This window comes from Anas platyrhynchos, chromosome 3 (genome assembly GCF_047663525.1).
Source record: "Anas platyrhynchos isolate ZD024472 breed Pekin duck chromosome 3, IASCAAS_PekinDuck_T2T, whole genome shotgun sequence".
In the NCBI taxonomy this organism is placed as follows: domain Eukaryota; kingdom Metazoa; phylum Chordata; class Aves; order Anseriformes; family Anatidae; genus Anas; species Anas platyrhynchos.
In genome coordinates this window covers 93,981,691-93,997,067 of record NC_092589.1, presented here as the reverse complement: position 1 = coordinate 93,997,067, position 15,377 = coordinate 93,981,691, and the positions used below count along the sequence as shown (strand labels likewise).

Sequence of the window (15,377 nt, the reverse complement as noted above, 5' to 3'; positions counted from 1 at the left end):
TATATATATATATATATATATATTTTATTAAAGAATACCTATAGCATAGATGTACGTACATTTAGGCAGTGTCAAATATGGAACTAATTTCTAATAATGTTTCTCACTATGCTGCACATTTTGTTTAAGATGCTGTTACTAATTAGTATTCAAATGAGCTCAATGTAGCATTACAAGTGCTTCATCTAGAAAGCAATGCAACACTTCAGCCACTCTGATTGCTCATTATAATCATAGCTGAGAGATTGCAGAGGAGAGCTATTTACAGCTACTTCCAGTTGCAAATTCAGGGATCACAATCCTTGCAAGGCATGCAGAGAAGTGACTGCCACCTTTGCTCCCTCATGTCCTGCTGTCCTCACCTGAAGCTAGACTTTTTGAATGATAATGTTGTTCAGTCTCTGACCAACCCTTTGAAGCTCAGCTGGGAAGCCTGCACAAGAAGAACTGATCATCCTTTCTACCTGTTCAAAGCTTTTTCTAGTGAGTTCCCACTGTTGAGCAAGCTTACAGGTTAACACTTTGTACCATGAATATAACAGTACTGCGATGCAGGGAAGATCCTTCCCTAAACACTCGGAAAGATGGAGTCCCTGTTTTTTATTATGTACATATAAACTTTGTGGCTTTTGTGTGTGTATGTGTGTGGTGGATGCAGCATAAACGTTCGATATGTATGGTGCTTTTGCTGACATGCAGTATTTATGTAGGGGTGGAATGCACAAGGGAAGGGACCTCTCCCTGGTTGCAATAGTAGCCTAAGTAGGGGAACAGGTTCCCAGCTGTTTAAAGGCCTGGTTGATATTAGAAAGTTTATTTTCTTGAAACTTGTCTGATTGCCAATAATTATTTATGAACATCTGCCCCTTGATAAACCACAATTTTGGAAATAGAAAGTAACAAAAGGATTTGAGGATCTCACCACCAAGTATAGAAATAGACAAATATTTTCTATATCTCCGTGATTATCATGCAATGATGCTGAAAGCACATTGGTGCTGGGTACTCACATTGATGGAGGGAAACAGACCGTTGTGGTATAAAGGAGGAAAAGGAAGTTCATAAACAACGGACAGATATTGTGGCAACAAGTCAGAATGAAATGTTTCAATATCTGAAATTACTCCAAAAACATACTAACTTCTGAAAAAAAGTACTTTGAATAACAGATAAATCAAACACCTGAACTGTCAACCAGTGGCTCAATCACTTTTTATGATTTGCAATTTTAATGTCATGCAAATAAGACATTTCATCTCACATGTCATAGTTACACATGACTTTGCAGGTTTCACTTGCTTTTTCTTTTCTTTGGGTGTGTGATGACCTATTTCAATGGCAAAATTAGTTTTTTCTCTATTACCCCCAAAATCTAACTACTCACATTACATTAATTTAGACAGATAAATTTTAGTCACAGTACAAGTTCTTGGATGATTTCTCACTAAAGTGTCACAAGTAGTTAACAGATGAGTCTGTTATAGTAATATTATTTATATCATGATTTTATGTCTGACAGTTACTGAATGCAAATAAAATTGCTTGCAAATAGATTCTTGGTCATCTCAGATATGATGGTGATTCTGCTCTGTAAAGATGGAAGAACACATTTTCTAATCTTCTCATAATGGAAAATTGTAAGGATATTAGTTCAATATAAGCTGTAAATGAGTCTGACTAAAAACCCTGAATTTTTTAATGAGCAGTGATTAAAGCAATCCTAATACTAATTCACTAGAAGGCTCATTTTCATGAAAAGTGCAGAGTACTCAGATGATGGAAAATTCAGGTAACATCCAACTCCTTGGCTATGCAGTTTGAACCTGACCTGAACTCTGAACCACAAGAAATTGACTTGAGAATGTAACACTTTTGGAGAACCAGTAAAGTCAGAATTACTTCTGACAAATTTGTTATTTTAAGATAACTTGTCCAAGGGACAAGATGATGGTAATGTCAGGGTGGGGTCACAGTCTGTGACTGCAACAGGAACTCCAGTATTATTCACTGCAATTTTTTAGAACTAATTATTTACCTAATGTATTAGTTTATGTGGCAAGATTTGGGTAGCAGGGTGGGTGAGGAGAGCTGCAGGGGTGGCCTCTGTGTGCAGAGCCCAGCAGCTGCCCCACGTCAGATCAGAGCCAGCTTCAGACGGTTCCAAAGCGACCCACTGCTGGCCAGAGATGAGCCAATAAACAATGTTGTTTATACCTCTGGGAGAGCAGATTGAAGAAAGGGAAAGAAAAATGCTGCACAACAGGAGCTGGGAGAATGAGAAGTGAGAACCAGCCCTGCAGATCCCAAGGTCAGTGCAGCAGGAGGGCAGGAGGTGCTCCAGGCATGCAGCAGAAATTCCCCTGCGGCCTGTGGAGAGGCCCCTGGTGGAGCAGGCTGTCCCCCTGCAGCCCATGGGTCCCACATGGAAAAGGTCTCCACGCTGCTGCCCATGGAGGAGCCCCCGATGGAGCAGGTGGATGTGGCTTGGAGGAGGCTGTGGCCCATGGAGAGCCCCCACAGGAGCAGGCCTCAGGCAGGAGCTGCAGCCTGTGGAGAAGAGCCCACACAGGAGCAGGGGATCTGGGGGGAGCTGCAGCCTACATGTGGGGGCAGTTTGCCCCTGACAGATGGACCCCGTGCTACCGAGCCATGTGGGAGCAGTTCTTGAAGAGCTGCTGTCTGTGGGCAGCCCCCGCAGGATCAATTTGGGAAGGACGGCATCCCGTGGGAGAAACCCCATGTGGAGCAGGGGCAGAGAGTGACTGTGAAGGAGTGGTGGAGGCAAGGCATTAGGTAGTGACATAAGAACCCCCATTTCCCGTTCCCCAGTGCTGCTTAGGGGGAGGAGGTGGAAGAGGGTGGAAGGGAGGAAGGTGTTTTCAGTTTGCTTTTAGTTTCTCACTGCTGTAGTCTGCCAGCAACAGGCAGCAAATTACATTAATCTCCCTATGCTGAGTCTGTTTTGCCTATGACAGTAACTGGTGAGTGATCTCCCTGTCTTTACCTCAAACCACGAGCTTTTTCTCATTGTATTTTCTCTCTTTGTACTTCTGAGGAGAGTGACTGAGAGAGCAGCATTGTGATGCTGAGCTGCCCATTGGTGCACAAACAACAAAGTTAAGATCAAGGCTGTTGCATCCTCACTGGAAGGCAAAGTGACCTCTTTGGCAAGGTACACACACAAAAAAAACCACCACAGTATCTTGACTTTCATCATTCCTTTCACAGACTGTCCCAGTAATGAGAGGAGACTGCACTGAGCAGAAAGTCCTGAGTGACAGCCTGCAGAAGCTGTACTAAAAGCTGTGTGAGCTCAATTTCCTTTGGAGAAATGCCATTTCACAGCTATTCATTTGTTCTGTTCAGGATACATTCATGATGCTGGCTGCAAATACTGTCTGCTATCAGTTTTTGGACTGAAAGGCAGAGAAAGGAATTGAAAGTACCCTGGTGGGTGACAAAGGCTTTTCTCTGGGAAGTCCAACATTGTGTTATGTTATTCCTTAGGTCTCCAAAGGAAACATCAAATGTGCATTCACTTGAGAGGAGTTTACCCATGACTGAGGAGGTCACTGATACTGAACTGGCCTGGCCAAAATGCCTGTGACTAAGTGCAGACATAGTATCTCTCCTTTAAACTCCCAGAGCACTGTTCCTGCTACCTTCTCAAGAGCACTCTTACTGGGTCCAAATCAGAGTGGTCCGCCATAAACATATCAAACAAACATAAAAATGTAGCAGTAACATAATTGCAAAATTCTGTTTAAAGCAGTTCACTCTACTCCAGAAAAGGTTAAGTACCAGCAATCTTCAAAGAGTCAGCTAATTTTATGGCACTAAAAATTAATATTCATTTTGTACTTAAGTTTTATCAGCCAGATCATCCTTGGCAATTTAAAGCTTCCTCCAAACCCCTTTATGCTCTCAGATTTATGCTGTAAGACATAACCTTGTGCACAGGCTTTGAGCATCACAAAACTTTCATTATACGGTAGCCATATCTCAGATAATCATGAAATATGCAGATCACATTAATCAATTACAGTCAATTCTGCTTAATGTCACCATCAGTTTACCACAAAATTTCCTTCTGTTAAAAGCATTTTCCCAGGAAACACCATAACCTGCCTCTGGCTGAAAATGAAGCACTGCATTTGTTTTCCAGTTCCTTAGTTCTTTAGCACCTGTTGTCTCCCTTGTTGCTCATTTTCAATACCAGTACAAATGAATGTAAAATAAAATTGAACAGCAGCCCTGTTTATGACAGACTTTTGCCATAGCTTTGAGACAAAAGATGAGGCTGTTTTTATTGTTGTATAAGCATCCTCAAATGTTCTGACTGATATTAAATGCTGAAAAAGCCACATTGCTCTTCCCTTCAACTTTTCTCTTCTAAATTGGCAAGCAGTTAAAATAAAATATAAATCCTAAATTGGGTATATGTGCACCACAGGGGCTTTGGCTCCTAACAAATTTAGCTCCTTTTACTACATTTTCCACCTGAATGTTTTCTGTTTGTTTGTTTGTTTTTTATTAGAAGTGTGCAAAGAAAGATTGTCTCAAGTTCTCTGAGGATACAATTACACTTCACCTGACTGTGTTCAACCCCAAGCCTTCCTTTTTTTGACTTTCTGGACCTGATACAAAGGGACAAATCTGAAAAGATGGTTACAGGATAGCTGAACAATTATTTCAACTCCTTGAGTTAAGATTCATTTAGCGTAACTTAGGCATTTAAAGGCTAGATTTTTAAGCCAAAACTAGCCATGTGGAGCTCTTGATGGGAAGAAACAGACACTTTCATGAGTGAGTCATCTCAAGCTGAGCTAGTTGTTTAAGCTGATTTGATCTGTGGAGGTGACTGTTGATGAATGAGTATCCAGGTCACACATTAAGGAACCAAGTATAGTTGAGATAAGATCTTGCTCTGGGAGTTTAGGTGAATAAGTTGGTATAGGAATCTAAGTATCTTTTTAGACCTGCCAAAATGATTTTAATAAAGAAGTAACCAAAATACAATTGACATCACTAGTATATATAAAGGTCTGGTATGGTTCAGATTCTTTTATGAAAATTATCACAGAATCACAGACTGGTTGAGGTGGGAAGGGGCCTCTGGAGGCCATCTGGTCTAACCACTTGCTGAAGCACGGACACCCAGAGCAGGGTGCCCAGGACATGCTTTTGTCAAGATAGCTGATAGCTTTTGAATATCTCCAAAGAGGAGACTCCACACCCTCTCTGGGCAACCTGTGCCAGTGCTCAGTCACCCACACAGTGCAGAAGGGCTTCCTGGTGTTCAGACAGCACCTCCTGTGTTCCAGTTTGTGCCCACTGCCTCTTGTCCTAGCACTGGGCACCACTGAAAAAAGCCTGGCTCCACCACCTTTGCAGCCTCCCTTCAAACCACAGCAACAACAACAACAAACAAACAAAACAACAACAACAAACAGTGCCGTGTTAGACAAATTTAAGGACTGCTAGGTATCAATTTTGAAGCTAGGTAAAGTATTATAGACAGAATTTTAGCTAGTCTGGAAAATGTTAACAGAATTAGCATGAATGTGGAGAGCCGTATGCCTCATTTTTCTCCTTCAAACACATACTTAAGTGTTAACTGTTTTTATCAGGCAAACTGGATGAAAATTGAATTATTTTACAAGTGACCTAGCTATTGCACTGCTAGTGCTACCAAGGGAAAACAATAAGGTGAAAACCTAAACAATCAGAAAAATGCTTGTTGAGATGTTACTATTACCAGCTTGAAACATATTTTTTCTGCTGTGCAGTGCAACCCCAATTTTTATTCTACTCAGTGATTTCAAAAGCAACACTGGACAACAGATTACTGTTTGTTTTAAGATGATTCATATATCTAATTATGAGAAATTCTATTTGTTTTATTTTCATTTTACCTAAGTTACAGATGTTTTTGACAATGGTGGAGTTTTCCAGCAGAAAAAGCCACATGGTATTCAGGCTTTGACCTTTCTTTTGGAATCTGTGGGAACATTACTGCAAGAAATAGCTGATTAATTGAAATTCTCTTTTACCAATTATATACTTTCAACACTACTACATCTGTCACACAAGGACAGGTTTGCCACTCTATGCCTGGCCATTCTGAACAACTGCACAGCTGCAGTCATTATATCACTTCAAGTCCCTAAAATGCACAGAGCAGTCTAAAAAATAGGTGGCTAATATTCCTATCCAGTAATTAGAGCATGCCATCTTTTCCATGAACATTTCTCCTTGAGCCCCTGGCCATGCTCAGGGATTTCTGCCTTCTTTGTTTCACCCACCTATGGGTCTTGCCCTGTCCCTCCATCCCTTAGTTCTTGCTAGGATCCCTGCACACCACATCACTGCTGGTGCTGCTGTGCCTCCAGCTCCTTGGCATTCCCTTTATCTACATTCTCACTGGGAGCACTTTACCAGTTGGGGACGTATATATCATGACTCTAACAGAAAGGAAAGAAATCTTTCTTCCTTTGTATGTAAAGCTCTCTTCAAATTATTAATATTATTAATTATTATTATTGTTAATAATAATAATAATAATTGTTAAAATGTTACTATTAGCATATTTCACGGTAGCTCTCTCAACCACATCCTGCCAGGGAATTTCTATGTTAGAAATTTCAAGTTGCAAAGATGTCCTCTTGTCAACCATTTCTTGCTACTCCACTTTCATAAATGCCTGCCTTCCCCTGTTATTGGCACCACCCCAGCACTGAGGCTGGTAAGATGCCTGCAAGAAAGGCTGTGGTGCATGAGGTGCAACTGAGCAACACTCCCTGAGGAATAGGGTCCCTGCGAATCCACTCCCCCAGCTCCTCTGCATGAGCCTGTAATTTCTTTTCTTGCTGGTTTTCAGCTTTTCTAACAGTGTCTCCTCAGAAACACACAGGCTATCAAATGGAGAAACTTCCCATGTTTGCTGTAGAGGCAGGACATCTGGTTCTTCTGTGTCTGGAAAAATGGATTTTTCTCCTCTTTCATTCCTACAGTGCAAATTTATCCAACTAAGTGTTGTTATCACACATGATGATAATACAGGAATGAATAGGGTGCAAAGAAAATAGGTCCTTTTTTTTTTTTTTCCTGATTATGCAGGTACTGAGTATATGTATAGATGTTTGTATATCATGTATAGATGTTTGCATTTTTAGGAATGTAGTGGGTTTATCTGAAAAGTTCACAAAGAGTCCCAAGTCAGTTGAGTCAGTTGATTGAAAGACTTCAAGGAGGTCCAGTGTGCTTTCTTCTTCCTCACCTTGTAAAGTCACACTAACAACAGTGTGGAAAGATATAAGAGGTAAAGAAACCATGAATATTGAGTAAATTTTTAAAGAAATTAATGTATAGCCAGATAATATTGTTGCTACTGCCACATAAAGTATTGTATGTTACTGCACTACGTGTTTTTGAAAAAAAAAAAAAAAGAAAAAGAAAGAATAATATGGAGGCTGAGTTAACACTACCACCAGTAGGGTGAAGCGGAGAAGCAGACAGGCTGCCTTCCAAACCCAGTCTGTCCAGCACAAGTTTAACTACTGCAGCTCTCTGAGATTCCGCAGAGCCAAAGGAAGCCTTTGGAGTACACTCAGATGTGATGGCTAGGTTTAGCTTTAAGTTTTAATTTTATTTATGAACATACGGGACTTGGGTGGACGTAATGATACAAAGTGCTATGCATTAACCTTAAATCTGAAGGATTTTCCTTTGTTTTATTACGTCCCTCCAAAAGAATATAAAATAGACAAATATAAACTGCCAACACTGTCCATAAAAAAACAAAAAAACAAAACCCACATTTTTGAGCATCATTTACTCCTAGACCAGGGCACAAAAGATCAGTGCAGAAGCAATGTCCAAGTTGAAATAAACTGTCATGTTTGCCAATACAAGAGGCTTGTGACTGCTGACTAGTTTTGTAATCTATCCATGCCAAATCCTCTGAGCCAGCCACCCACTGTTTCTATCACTTTTTGAATCTAAGCACAGCATGCAAGTGTTTTAATTCAGACTCAGTTGTCTGCACTGTAAAATCAAAATATTCTGGTTTTGGATTTCAAAACCCGCACATTCTAAGTTATCAATGTTGTTTTGTCAACACTACAGAATCTGAATATATCTATGAAAAGTTTTAGGCACAGCAGTCTCCATTTCCAGTATAATTCATTGAAATGCTCATCTAAATAGTATGTTTTTCTCTCTTTCTTTCTTTTCTTTTTTTTTTTTTTTTTTTCCAATGGACTGATCATTTTATTTTGTTGTTGTTGTCTTTTTTTTTTTTTTTTTTTTTTTTTTCTTATTTCCATTCATTTCCTGATGCGACAAAAATATTTGAAGACATAGACTTTTGGGAATCTTTTTATCTGCTTCCCAGGTGTGTTCATAAAGTGGTGACTTGAAAACAGAATCCTTCTGTTCCCTACTCATAGAGATTCAGCTTTTATTTTCAAAAGAAAGAGATGGAGACTTTGGGGTAGAAGGAAAATATGCAGCGAAGAGTATGCAGTAATGAAGGCAGACAATCATAGCTGTTTAAAGACCCTTCTCTGTTTTGGCAAGTGTTGCACTTAGTTTTGTGTAAACTACCTAAATGCTTGTTTGAGCAATATCTTCCATTAATCTTTAAGATCTTTGTTATTGATTTTCTGCTACCAGTGGATTGGCAAAGAAATGTGACTGTGTTCTGTGTAATAATGGTGGTTTCAGAGGGCAGTACCAGATTTTCTACCTTTTTTTTTTTTTGTCTTTTGAGGTGATAACTGCAGCTAATTCACTGTTGCTTGATATGAGAATTAACTCAGGTATACTCCAGTTTCTGACAAACTGAAAAACTTAAAAGACATTGATCAAGTACAACTGCCAGTTTGAGCAACATTGTTCTGCTGACAGTTGGCTGTTTCCATGCAGGCAGCTTGGTGGCCACATAAGTAGTCCAGCAGAACCCCCATGGCATTTTTGGAGAACTAGCTGGGTATCAAAATACCAAGCAACAGATGAAGAACTGAACCATCAGTAAATAATGCCAATAAAACTCTGTGGAACAGCTAGAAAAGTTGTCCAGCAACATATGGTCTGTGCTGGATAAAGCTTATACTTGTCTGTGATTGTATCTTTCATCTGTGGCTATTGGATCTGATGGGCATGCTCTTTTGGACTAAATGCTTTTTAGTTTGTATTTACTTTAGCACTTTATTTAATTTATTTATCACATACTTACTTTAAATAAAGAATGAAAAGAAAGAAAATGGAGAAAGAAAATGGAGAAAGGCTATTTGTATCTTCTTGTAAAAGAAACATACAGAGAGGTCTATATTATCTAACTCAGGAGCACCAGTAACAAGGTCTAGAATCAGTAGAAGAGTTCTCATTGCTGTCAGTGCAATGCTAGACTTTACAAGACAAGTTAAAGGAGTAGCCAGGGAATATCCATAAAAGGTTATGGTTCCGCTTCAAAAATTTGATTTTCTCATTACATTAAGAAGCTTGCAATGCTTTTTAGAATGATTTTCTATTTGAATAAGCTTTTCTGCCCTTTGTAGTCTAGAATAGTTCCACTGAATATGATGTCATGGGTCTTCATAAATCTTTATCTATGCTTGACAGCTAAACCTATACACTTGCCGTTGTGCTTTTCATCTGAAAAATCATGTTTTAAGCTCTGGTGTCATTAAGGTTGTCATGACTTCAAAATGAAAGGCAAGGATACAATGAGCCCAATGTCTCAATGAGCAGTTCGGGCTGCATTCTCATGCATTGGTTGGCTTTGGAAGCCACCTGAAATCACTAGGAACAAACAAACTTATTTTCATAGTGACCAGAACCCATAACTCATCCTTCCAAGAGTGACTTTAAAAAAAAAAATGGTCACAGGCACTACCAGTGTTGCTCTCTCTTTTCTCCCATTACAAGATTAAAGCATCCTTTCTTTCAAAGTGACCCAAAATAAGAAAAAAAAAAAATCCTCCTCACTTTGCAAAGCTCTTCAAGCATGTCCTTATAGTTCCTGGCTACATGGCTCTTCTGAAAATACGCAACTGTGAGTTCATCTGCCACAGTCAAATCACATCCAAGCTTTCCCAAAGGCCACTGCTCTGTTCATTCAATAGGGTACTTATTCCTCCAAGGATAGTTCAGCATCTAAATCTGAACTGGATAAAAGAAAGCATTAGTTGTGGAACCTTGAATCTGACATGAGTTCATACATTTCAGTGTGCCCACTGTTGTCTTCTGTCTGGCTTTAGGCACAGAACCAGGTCCCATCTATTCTTTTCTGAGAATGGAAAAATACAATACAGATTAGTTTATCTTAATTTTCCTTTGGAGGCCTGTGCTGCCTTCTCCATTAATTACACACAAACCTCAGGCTCCTGAATGAAGTGCCCTCAATCACCCTGCTCTGACTAGATGACTACTTTTCAAAAAATAAACCAGGATATGTTCCTGAAAGCAAGCACTCTGAAAATGGATTTATATTGTCACTACCAATTCAGCCCATCTGGGGGAAGAGAGTGAGATTAAGGAGCAAGCAGAAAGTGGCTCCATTAAAACCATTCAGGCAATTGGCAACATCTACTCTGTGGCCGTGAATTGGATATGTATTAGTAAAAATGTTTTAGATAGCAAATGATAAAAGAGTTACATTTCAGGTTCTACCACAGCTTGAATTGCTTTCATTTTGAATACACCAGTCGTGCTAAGTTTTAATTAAATGAAAAAGATCTGTAAACCAAAAAGATCTAAATACAGAGGCAACAGAGAGAAATCAGAAAGCCCAGAAGCAAAATGTGTTATATCCTCTGCATTATTCACAGTTATAGCCGCCGCAGGGTTCAGAATCACAATGTTTAATGTATTAATGCTCTCCTAGCCAGTCCTTGAAAGCATTTGTACATACTATCACAGGACTAAAAGGACTTATGCAACGCTTTATGAGGCTTACATAGATAAGGTGAGTACATTTTTTTTCTCACCCAAATCCCTCTTTTCCCTTTCATAGGTATTACATCTCTGAAAACATATCTACAAAATGAACCCAGCACAGAAGTAAAACTGAAAGTGGCACTGGAAAATATGATTGTCAGTACTCAACTGGAAAAGATACATGTTTTATTAAATGTATTAACATGTTTTTGATCTTATTTTGAATTTCTCTATCTATTGTTTCTATATAAGTTATACTGTATTAAATATATACATGTATATATATATTTACACTCTCACTTTTATTTTTCCTGGCATAAGCACTTATTCTTTTTATTATATCGTTATATCCACACATGTTATGTGTGCATAAGTGTTTTTATAAACTGGCTTTATATTTCTAAACCAAACGAAAAATGAAAAGAAATGCTCATTTGACTCTTTGTTGTGAAGTTTGATTGTTGCGTGGCGAGACTTACTGAATACAAATCATTCTTGAAAACATCTACTGCAGCCAATGGATGAGTTTAGGATTCAAACTGGAATAGGTACAAAGGAAATTGACTGGAATGCTGGGATGCTCAGAACTGTGACTCTGTTTTAGAAGAAGAAATTAAAATAGCTTGGGCTTTGTTGCCTAGCCAAAGCCAACACTTAGAAGGGACATATGTTCTGTCTGTAAAAAGAAAAAGAAAAAAAAAGAAAAAAAAAAGGAAAAGAAAAAGGTAAATGTTAAGGAAGGAAAATAAAATTCAGGGACTAAATTTCTAACTGTCAGACAGCATTTTGTCTGGAGACAGCCTTCAGATGGTAGTAATGGGAGCAAAACTCTTACAATGAGTTTACTCATGCCATATCAGTGATATTGCAGAGCACAAGCAGCAAGTCCTTTTCTACTGCAGCAAAATGTGATCTTCTGAGACAGAGTTGTGTGAGTCTTAACTTCAGCCTTCTTTGGGTTATCACTTAAGAACTAAACATACGCTGAGGCTTCAGTGATGTTCAGTAATATTCACATATTCTGTTGCCTACCAAGACAGCCATACTGTATGGACTTTCAGGCTATTCCCAGTATGGACTTTCAGGCTAATGCATGAGATGGCTACTGTATGCTTTTTTTTTTTTTTTGTACAAGCAGTGCATTTCCAGGGTGCTTGCACTCATAGCTTGATTATTATTATTGACAAGTACTTTTTAAGTATGAAATGTATTTATTAGGAAAAAAAAATAATGTCAGACATATTAATTTGTTTTGCATTTTTCCAAAATATTTGTATTTTTATTTCCTGCTGTATTAGTATTTTGTCCAAACTACAAGAAAGATATATATAAATTGCTAAAAATGTCTTTACACTGCAATTTCCCATCTGCTTGAAGGAAAGAGAAAAATGGATTCTGTTGCAGCAATAATATCAATACAATGGAGTAAAAACAGAGAATGAGAAATTCTAGTCAGACTTTATAATTTTTATATTTAATGTTAATAATAGAAGTGAACTTTAACTACTGCACCAAAATATACTTATCATATGCACACAAATACAGCTATTTAATAATTCATCAATACAGGACCACATATGCTTGGGATTCCTTGGTCATCCTCTCCTTCTCCTATAACTGAATCCCTTATCTCCAGCAAGCCTGGTCCCGCGTCAGAGCACTGAGGTTTACACTGACTTCAGGCATGCCACAATGACAAAACCCCTGCACATGTACTGTTGAATTTGTTGAATTGCAATTCTGCACCAATTATTTTGCCAGTGAATTTTTTAGATGTTCATTGTGGTTTTCTGTGTTTCTTTTTAAGTAAAGCTGGCATTAAAGAATGATTCTTTTAATTAGAAGATTATAGTAATTACTATATCATTAACTATAATACTCTTATTTTATGTAGCACACCAATATGTATGAAATAAAAATGAGTTAAGCTACAACAAGCCTACTTCTGTAACCTACAAGATTATTCAAGGTTATTGCCCTTCATGACTCTTTAGACCAAGAAAATTCCCTTGTGGGAGTAAGGTTGTACAATACGAACACTAACTGACAACAAAGTGTTGATTTCTTTTGCAGAATGGAATAGTGACACGTTTTTGTTTAGTCACTATTATAGTTACATATAGTCACTTTTGCTTAGTTGTTAGCCCTTCTCTATTTTCAGCATGAAACAAAACAATGGAAATTGATATGATTTTCAAGTGGATTAGACCAGGACATCACAATATTATGCTGCCATATAAGCCAGAAATCACACTATATGATTTTTTTTTCATGGTATTTTTACATACATTAAATATACCCATAGTGAGAAAATAAATAATGAAAACAAAACAAAACAAACAAACAGAAATAAAAAAATCAAACCAAAACAACAACAACAACAAAACAGAATATGGTTTGCCTAATACTATTTTGTTCATTTAGAGGAGTTAACATGTTACCTATATAGAGTATATATATTCATTTAGAGTATATATATTCATCCATTCATTTAATCATTGCTTAGTTTTGCAAGGAATGATCTCAAAACCTAGCATGCTTACAGGGTGAAAAGTTGGTCTTAAAATTTAGTCTATGTTAATTTGAAAAAGGAAATAATCCAGCCATGTAATTTTGCTACTAATTTTAGTTAATCTTTCTCCAATCAACACGATGAGAAATTACACATTGGCAGCCAGCACTTGAAATAGCAGGAACCAAAACACTCAAGTGCCTCTAACTTTCATTTCAACTTTCACAAAAAGATGACCAATCAGAAAAATACAGCAGGAGTTTTAAAACATTGAATATGAACAGAGCACACTTTCTCCTACTTTATTTTTTCTGATTTAATCATTCTTAACTATCAAAGTAATTCTGTACTCACAGTCTGTTCCTGCATATGCATTTCCTCAGACAGTGAATTATTCATAATACAGACAGTCTGTTATTCATAATACTGTTCTGTATTATATTTTTAAAAATATATTTCGTTATATTTATACGTGAATGCATTCAATTTTCCTAATTTCCTTTGGTGTGCTAATGAATGTGATGTGAAAACTATGTGCTCATCTATTTCTTGCTTGACTTCACTTCAATTACTATAAAAGTGACTGTCTTTAAGACTTTTTTTTTTTTTTCTAGAAAGACGCTTGTTTTTTTTCCAGACCTACAGAGTAGGATGAAGACCTAAGAACAGGAGTATTGTAAGCTCAGCTGTGACATAAACTCCTTTTGTAGTCTTGCACTAGTTACTCACTAATGGGTGATGGATTTAGTCAACCTGAACACAGAACAAACCGTAAGCTGCTTCAGTACAGGAACAGTCTCAAAAAGCACTTGGTCTCAGAGCTAACTTCTGAGATCCAATTTCATTCCCTATTTTCCATCCCAAGAAGGAAACACTTTGATGCTATACTCCAGCAACAGCAAGGCGCGACACCTGTGGTGTCAATTCAGCTGAGCATCACCCAGGGGGACACTCCCTCCCAGGGGAAGGGCCCCTGCCAGGGCTGGTAGCATGCTCCAGCTAAGGATGCCGCTCTGTCTTGTGGCCAAATACATCTGAGCCAATGAGTTTGTTAATGTCATTTTTCCTCATTAGTTTTCATCATTTTTCTGACTACAAAGGAATGGTGTGGAAGGTTTGGAATGAAAATGAGAGGTACAGAGGGTCATTTCAAATCTGTATAGTTATGAAGAAAATTTTAAATGTTTAAATAGTAGCAAAGCTAAATATTTTCCCCACATTTGCCATTTTAAGATTTCCTTCTTTGGAAAGAAAAACTCTATGATTATCTCTAACTGGTTCTATAACAGTAGCAGAAACTTGTACACAAGAAGTATACTTCTTTAAAACAAATAAATTGGATACAAAGTTTTCAAATTTGCAGTACCACGAGGAGATGTAATTGGCCCTTTATATGTCACAGTTTTTAACAAAGGGTTCTTTCAACTTGGAACAGAGGAACAATAATTCTGTAATGTGCTAGTAAACCAGTAAACTGCAAAATATCCAAAGATATATTGCATTTTTATAGAGAATGACAGTTTTAAGAAGTATCTGTGTACTACCTTGGAATGCAGGCATTGAGCTGAATTTCAGCAACAAAAAAGAGTCAGTAGAACTCTTTATAGAGCACTATTACAAAAACCTCAGCAAAAATCATCCTAACCAAAACATTTTTAATAACGAGGGACAAAACATCAGGAAATAAAAAGAAAACAAACAGATTTGGAACTAGAATAGTTAATACTGTAATTAAATATATTTAACAGTAAACAACCTAGAGGGAACAGAAGCATTAATATCTCCTTCTTTTAATTTTGAAAATTAACGCTGCTTTCAGTTAGAGGCAGCACTAATATAAATGCAATGACAATTTACTTCATAAGCCACATTAACATTGTTTAAAAGGCATTAAGCCAGCATCTCACTAAATGTCTTGAACAAA

The 15,377-nt window shown here is 37.7% G+C and overlaps 1 protein-coding gene across 5 annotated transcripts in view; it reads right to left on the bottom strand.

Annotated features, from left to right (window-relative positions):
* The window catches only part of KHDRBS2 (KH RNA binding domain containing, signal transduction associated 2), a 378,797-nt gene that overhangs the window by 212,174 nt on the left and 151,246 nt on the right, over window positions 1-15,377 (bottom strand). The window lies entirely within an intron of this gene.